This window comes from Tiliqua scincoides, chromosome 3, assembly GCF_035046505.1.
Source record: "Tiliqua scincoides isolate rTilSci1 chromosome 3, rTilSci1.hap2, whole genome shotgun sequence".
In the NCBI taxonomy this organism is placed as follows: Eukaryota; Metazoa; Chordata; class Lepidosauria; order Squamata; family Scincidae; genus Tiliqua; species Tiliqua scincoides.
In genome coordinates, this window is record NC_089823.1 from 192293330 (window position 1) to 192300704 (window position 7375).

Here is a 7375-nt window from a genome sequence, read left to right on the forward strand (position 1 = left end):
GTGCATATGAGTGTACTTCCAGTAGTAAAACAAACATCATTATCATCAACAACAACAACTGCACATATGCTAAACTAACTGAAGCTATTAGATTTATGATTTTCTCTGTAAACCGCTTTGTGAACTTTTTGTTGAAAAGCGGTATATAAATACTGTTGTTGTTGTTGAAGGATGAAAAAACTAGTGCATTTTCAACCACTGTGCTGCGGCACACTGGTGCGCCGTGGATGGTCTGCGGGTGTGCTTCGAGAATTTGGGGGAGTGCAGTTTGTTAGTAGGGCCTCTGAGGGATGCGAGCCTCTGCTGTCAATGGGTGTGTCTTGTCAATTGTCAAAAAACTGATGGTGAGCATTTGAGTGCCTTGTCTGTGTGCCACTAGACAAAAAATATTGAAAATCACTGGTTTAATGCCAGATGCAAGGGAGGGCATCAGGATGCAGGTCTCTTGTGGTCTTGTGTGCTCCCTGAGGAAACTAGTGGGCCACTGTGAAATACAGGAAGCTGGACTAGATGGACTTTTGGCCTGATTCAATGGAGCTCTTCTTAGGTTCTTATGTTAATCACTTTCTATCTTGTTGATAGTCAAACTTCTGTAAGGGTAAGTCTTGCCTCACAAACCTTATAGAATTCTTTGAAAAGGTCAATAGGCATGTGGATGTGGGAGAACCCGTGGACATTATATATCTGAACTTTCAGAAGGCGTTTGACACGGTCCCTCACCAAAGGCTATGAAAAACTCCACAGTCAGGGAATTAGAGGACCTCTCATGGATTGAGAACTGTTTGGAGGCCAGGAAGCAGAGAGTGGGTGTCAACGGGGAATTTTCACAATGGAGAGAGGTGAAAAGCGGTGTGCCCCAAGGATCTGTCCTGGGACCGGTGCTTTTCAACCTCTTCATAAATGACCTGGAGACAAGGTTGAGCAGTAAAGTGGCTAAGTTTGCAGACGACACCAAACTTTTCCGAGTGGTGAAGACCAGAAGTGATTGTGAGGAGCTCTAGAAGGATCTCTCCAGACTGGCAGAATGGGCAGCAAAATGGCAGATGCGCTTCAATGTCAGTAAGTGTAAAGTCATGCACATTGGGGCAAAAAATCAAAACTTCACATATAGGCTGATGGGTTCTGAGCTGTCTGTGACAGATCAGGAGAGAGATCTTGGGGTGGTGGTGGACAGGTCGATGAAAGCATCGACCCAATGTGCGGCGGCAGTGAAGAAGGCCAATTCTATGCTTGGGATCATTAGGAAGGGTATTGAGAAAAAAACGGCTAGTATTATAATGCCGTTGTACAAATCTATGGTAAGGCCACACCTGGAGTATTGTGTCCAGTTCTGGTCGCCGCATCTCAAAAAAGACATAGTGGAAATGGAAAAGGTGCAAAAGAGAGTGACTAAGATGATTACGGGGCTGGGGCACCTTCCTTATGAGGAAAGACTACGGCATTTGGGCCTCTTCAGCCTAGAAAAGAGATGCTTGAGCGGGGACATGATTGAGACATACAGAATTATGCAGGGAATGGACAGAGTGGATAGAGAGATGCTCTTTACACTCTCACATAATACCAGAACCAGGGGACATCCACTAAAGTTGAGTGTTGGGCGGGTTAGGACAGACAGAAGAAAATATTTCATTACTCAGCGTGTGGTTGGTCTGTGGAACTCCTTGCCACAGGATGTGGTGCTGGCGTCTAGCCTAGATGCCTTTAAAAGGGGATTGGACAAGTTTCTGGAGGAAAAATCCATTATGGGGTACAAGCCATGATGTGTATGCGCAACCTCCTGATTTTAGAAATGGGTTATGTCAGAATGCCAGATGCAAGGGAGGGCACCAGGATGAGGTCTCTTGTTATCTGGTGTGCTCCCTGGGGCATTTGGTGGGCCGCTGTGAGATACAGGAAGCTGGACTAGATGGGCCTATAGCCTGATCCAGTGGGGCTGTTCTTATGTTCTTATGTTCTAAACTTCTAAGATTTAAAGAATTGTGTAGCTACATGGGTAGTGCTCTTTGGTACAAACTAGTACATGTATCTATGCTGGCAGAATACTTGTTTGCTCGCATTAGGGCACTACTATAGGATTGGGCTGTTAGTCTCTACAATCAACTATGGGCAGTTCACAGGATCAAAAGTTATACATGGTGGAACTCAGCTCCCATCCACTTTTATACAGTGGTCCATTGTGTTGCCAGCTGATTCCTGGATAGTCCTGAATATATGTTTTTTGAATGTAGTATGTATGAATCCTGAGGATATTCAGAAGATATTCCTAGGACAAAGAGAAATCCAAAACAAAGAGAGAGAAAAATCTAGAGAAATAATGAAAAATCTTGATTTTTCATGGAAATTTAGCAGGATTCATCCATACTACATTCAAATTAGTCCTGCATCTGCTGGCTAGGGTGTGTGCCCAATAGGGTTCATTTTCATAGTTATAAACTAGGGCTGATCTCAGAAGGAAATTGTCGGCTTTTGATTAGCTAGAACTGTATGTCACACCCTACTCATTCAGTGATACCTTCAACTTGTCTCTTTTCAGGGCCAGCAACAGCATTCTTAGGCAGCTGCTGTTAATCCCTGAGGCCAACTCTGTCCATAGCCTTTGTTTGGTGTTGGCAGCATGACTTTCTTGACAGCCACCCATGTAGGAAGGGGCCCACACAGAGTAGGATTTTGAGTGTCCCCTGTAACTTTGAACCACTTCTGTTTCTGTTCCCTTCAGTTTATGCTTTCACAAACATTCTATTCTTCATCCATCTTCACCTTGTCTTGTTGCATCCCTTAGGCAATCTTTTCACACCAAACAAACTTTATAAACTAACTTAGAACAATTGTTGACCTTGGCCAATCGGCTCAATAGGGTTGTTATTGTAAGAAGTTTTTCCAAGTCAAGAAGCAAATGAACTGAGCTTCTCAAAGACTAACTGATTGCTGGTCTAAACATAATCTTATCCCTGTGACAAAAGGCTATTGTGTAGTAGTGGCTATCTTCACAGTGGTGGCAACATCTAGTATGATTTGCCCTCTGGATATTTCCCATTATGTGGAAAGTTTCCAAAGTAGTCCCAAATGATCCTGGAGGCATCAATCAGAGGTGTGGAAACTCAATTCTGATAATGCAGCAAGGTGCACTGATTGCGCTCTAAGGCATTATGGGTCCTAAGACATAATAAAGATGACTCAGCCACTGTAGTACAACAGACCTATTTTTTTCCTGCTATTGTTACCAGTACAATGAATGAAGATGCATTGAATCCCTTTTGTTATGCTGACTGTGATATGGCGGAGGTCTGAAATTCACCTCCTAACCTGTCAAAAGACTAGTGGAGGAGTTCTGGGAGGAGCTTATATCACTTATATCTTCCAGTAACTGTACAAAACTCTGTGTCTATAATTAAAATTACAGTTTAATTAGTTGAGGATCATACCCTGATCTGGTTTTATAATTATTTTTATTTTCGTGTATTTTGTTCTGTTAGAAGTCACCTTGAGATCCTGTTGGTGGAAGGGGAATTTACTCTTATTGAGGGTTTGGGTAAGGTTTTAGGATTGTTGTTGTTTTGTTTGTTTTATACACTGTGAAAGTACAGTCCAAAATTGCACCATAACCAAGCTTAGCTGTAGTTAGCTCATTCTTATTGAACAATTATTAAATGTTTATTGTGTATGTATTTTGATTTATTGGATGGGCAGCCCATTCCAATGTAACTGCCTGCAAGATGATACAGAGCCCAATCTTGATGAATGCTTGCTGGCTCACCACCAGCATGCCAAAGGCACATCTGTGACCATTACCAATGGCCCAGTGCCAGAGTTGGCCCATCACAAGCCCACACTGAGACAGCGCTGGTTGGAAGCCAGCGGACCACCGCCCAGCGCTCCGTGAGAAGCGCCAGGTGGTGGAGAGGTGAGTGCGGCTGTGTGGGGTTGCGTTCCAGGGCTGGGGAGGTGAGGGAAAGCAGAGAGAAGATGGGAGGGGGTGAGATTGGCGGAGTTCTGCTCCACTGGATCCAGAGCCCTGTGTCAGGTCTTATGGCTTTGCTCTGTACCTGCTAAATAGCTGGCACAGGGTCGAGTAGCCCCATTATAGGGCTACTTTCCATACCTGGGGGAAGAGAACAAATATTCCCCTCCCCAAGGAGCTGGTGGTGCGTTCAGGATGCCCCAGCAGCTGTTTTTGGGGCCTCAGCAGCCTTTCGCGCCGTGCAGTTCAGGATTGGGCTGACAGTCACACCAATGGGGCACATGCTGTATCCCATGGGGGTGTTTGATAAATTAAAGATCAATAAGTCACCGGGCCCTGATGGCATACACCCAAGGGTTATTAAGGAATTGAAGAATGAAGTTGCAGATCTCTTGACTAAGGTATGCAACTTGTCCCTCAAAACGGCCACGGTGCCAGAAGATTGGAGGATAGCAAATGTCACGCCTATTTTTAAAAAGGGAAAGAGGGGGGACCCGGGAAACTATAGGCCGGTCAGCCTAACATCCATACCGGGTAAGATGGTGGAATGCCTCATCAAAGATAGGATCTCAAAACACATAGACGAACAGGCCTTGCTGAGGGAGAGTCAGCATGGCTTCTGTAAGGGTAAGTCTTGCCTCACAAACCTTATAGAATTCTTTGAAAAGGTCAACAGGCATGTGGATGCGGGAGAACCTGTGGACATTATATATCTGGACTTTCAGAAGGCGTTTGACACGGTCCCTCACCAAAGGCTACTGAAAAAACTCCACAGTCAGGGAATTAGAGGACAGGTCCTCTCGTGGATTGAGAACTGGTTGGAGGCCAGGAAGCAGAGAGTGGGTGTCAATGGGCAATTTTCACAGTGGAGAGAGGTGAAAAGCGGTGTGCCCCAAGGATCTGTCCTGGGACCGGTGCTTTTCAACCTCTTCATAAATGACCTGGAGACAGGGTTGAGCAGTGAAGTGGCTAAGTTTGCAGATGACACCAAACTTTTCCGAGTGGTAAAGATCAGAAGTGATTGTGAGGAGCTCCAGAAGGATCTCTCCAGACTGGCAGAATGGGCAGCAAAATGGCAGATGCGCTTCAATGTCAGTAAGTGTAAAGTCATGCACATTGGGGCAAAAAATCAAAACTTTAGATATAGGCTGATGGGTTCTGAGCTGTCTGTGACAGATCAGGAGAGAGATCTTGGGGTGGTGGTGGACAGGTCGATGAAAGTGTCGACCCAATGTGCGGCGGCAGTGAAGAAGGCCAATTCTATGCTTGGGATCATTAGGAAGGGTATTGAGAACAAAACGGTTAGTATTATAATGCCGTTGTACAAATCTATGGTAAGGCCACACCTGGAGTATTGTGTCCAGTTCTGGTCGCCGCATCTCAAAAAAGACATAGTGGAAATGGAAAAGGTGCAAAAGAGAGCGACTAAGATGATTACGGGGCTGGGGCACCTTCCTTATGAGGAAAGGCTACGGCGTTTGGGCCTCTTCAGCCTAGAAAAGAGACGCTTGAGGGGGGACATGATTGAGACATACAAAATTATGCAGGGGATGGACAGAGTGGATAGGGAGATGCTCTTTACACTCTCACATAATACCAGAACCAGGGGACATCCACTAAAATTGAGTGTTGGGCGGGTTAGGACAGACAAAAGAAAATATTTCTTTACTCAGCGCGTGGTCGGTCTGTGGAACTCCTTGCCACAGGATGTGGTGCTGGCGTCTAGCCTAGACGCCTTTAAAAGGGGATTGGACGAGTTTCTGGAGGAAAAATCCATTATGGGGTACAAGCCATGATGTGTATGCGCAACCTCCTGATTTTAGGAATGGGTTAAGTCAGAATGCCAGATGTAGGGGAGAGCACCAGGATGAGGTCTCTTGTTATCTGGTGTGCTCCCTGGGGCATTTGGTGGGCCGCTGTGAGATACAGGAAGCTGGACTAGATGGGCCTATGGCCTGATCCAGTGGGGCTGTTCTTATGTTCTTATGTTCTTATGTTTCAGGCTGTGAAGTGCTTCTCAGAGGAAGGCAACATTTGTTCCCTTGCCGGGTGGAAAACCCTTGCCACCTGGATGGGTCTACTCAAATCTGTGCCAACTAGCTGGTGCAAGTTTGATGGACCTGGGAAGGTGGATTGAGACCAAGAAATGGGACAGGATATTGGCGGCACTACCACCACTAATACTTCCCTGTCTTGGCCTCAATCCACTCTCTTCCCTGCTCCATTCCTGCCCCCCTCCTCCTTCCTCCCACCTCTTTCCTGCGCCCAGCACTGGGTCTTCTTCCTTGGCTGCTGGCTTGCTACTTGCAGAGTTAACTAGACTGTGAGGATTGGCAAGTCATGCTTGCAACTGTAGTAAAAGGCCTTACGCTGCCAGAACACTCATCTGGTAGTAAAAGTTCCTATTGATTGATTGATTGATTGATTGATTGATTGATTGATTGATTGATCTCCCACCTTTCTTCCAGTGAGTGCAATCAAGGCGGCTTACGAGATCAATAACACAGGCCTACAAAATTGAGGGTCAGAAAAGTTTTTCCCAAACTTAATGGTGATTTGATATGAATTTGGGGTGCCGTTTCCAAAAATGGCATCCGTTTTGCCCTATCATGTCTAATTTTGGAGATATAGTATAGCCTCATTAGTGAAAGGTTCAAGCAGCTTCCTCGTGAGGAAGCCATGGTGTAGGCTTCCTCATGAGGAAGCTGCTTGAAACTTTCACTAATGAGGCTATACTATATCTTCAAAATTAGACGTGATAGGGCAAAACAGATGCCATTTTTGGAATTGGCACCCCAAATGTACCCAGGAATTGGTGTAACGTTTAAGGAAGCAAAATGTGTGTTGGCCTGTGTAATCAAATGTTTAAAAAATTCAGACAATAAATACAAAGCAAATCCAAATGGATCACATAAAGCAGTTAAAATTACATTTGATTAAAAATGCTGGTCCATCACATCAGCTATCATATGCCATCCTAAATAAAAAGGTCTTATGTTCCTACTGAAAGTTTTCCAAGGAGAGGGTAGTTCTTAATTCCAAGGGGAGGGAATTTCACAAGTGGGGTGCCAACACAGAGAAGGCCTTGTTTCTCACTGCCATCTCCCCCATTATGATTGGGCCATAATTATCTGTTCCTCCTTTCAGTCCCAAAGAATCTCCAAGATCGGATGGCTTACATAAACCTATAAAATATGTTTGTTAATATTAGGACTGCTTCTACCCCTCTGACCCATGCTACTGCTCTGTTGCATATCCTCTCTACCAAAATTTCATTATGGGATGTTTCACATCCCTTGTTATCCTACTGCAGTTTCCTGACAGCTGGCAGTTTGGTCGTTAGTTGCATGGCTATGTGCTTCTTTACTCCCTTTCCCTAAAATTGCAGGTATTTTCACTGTCCTAAAATAGAGAGGA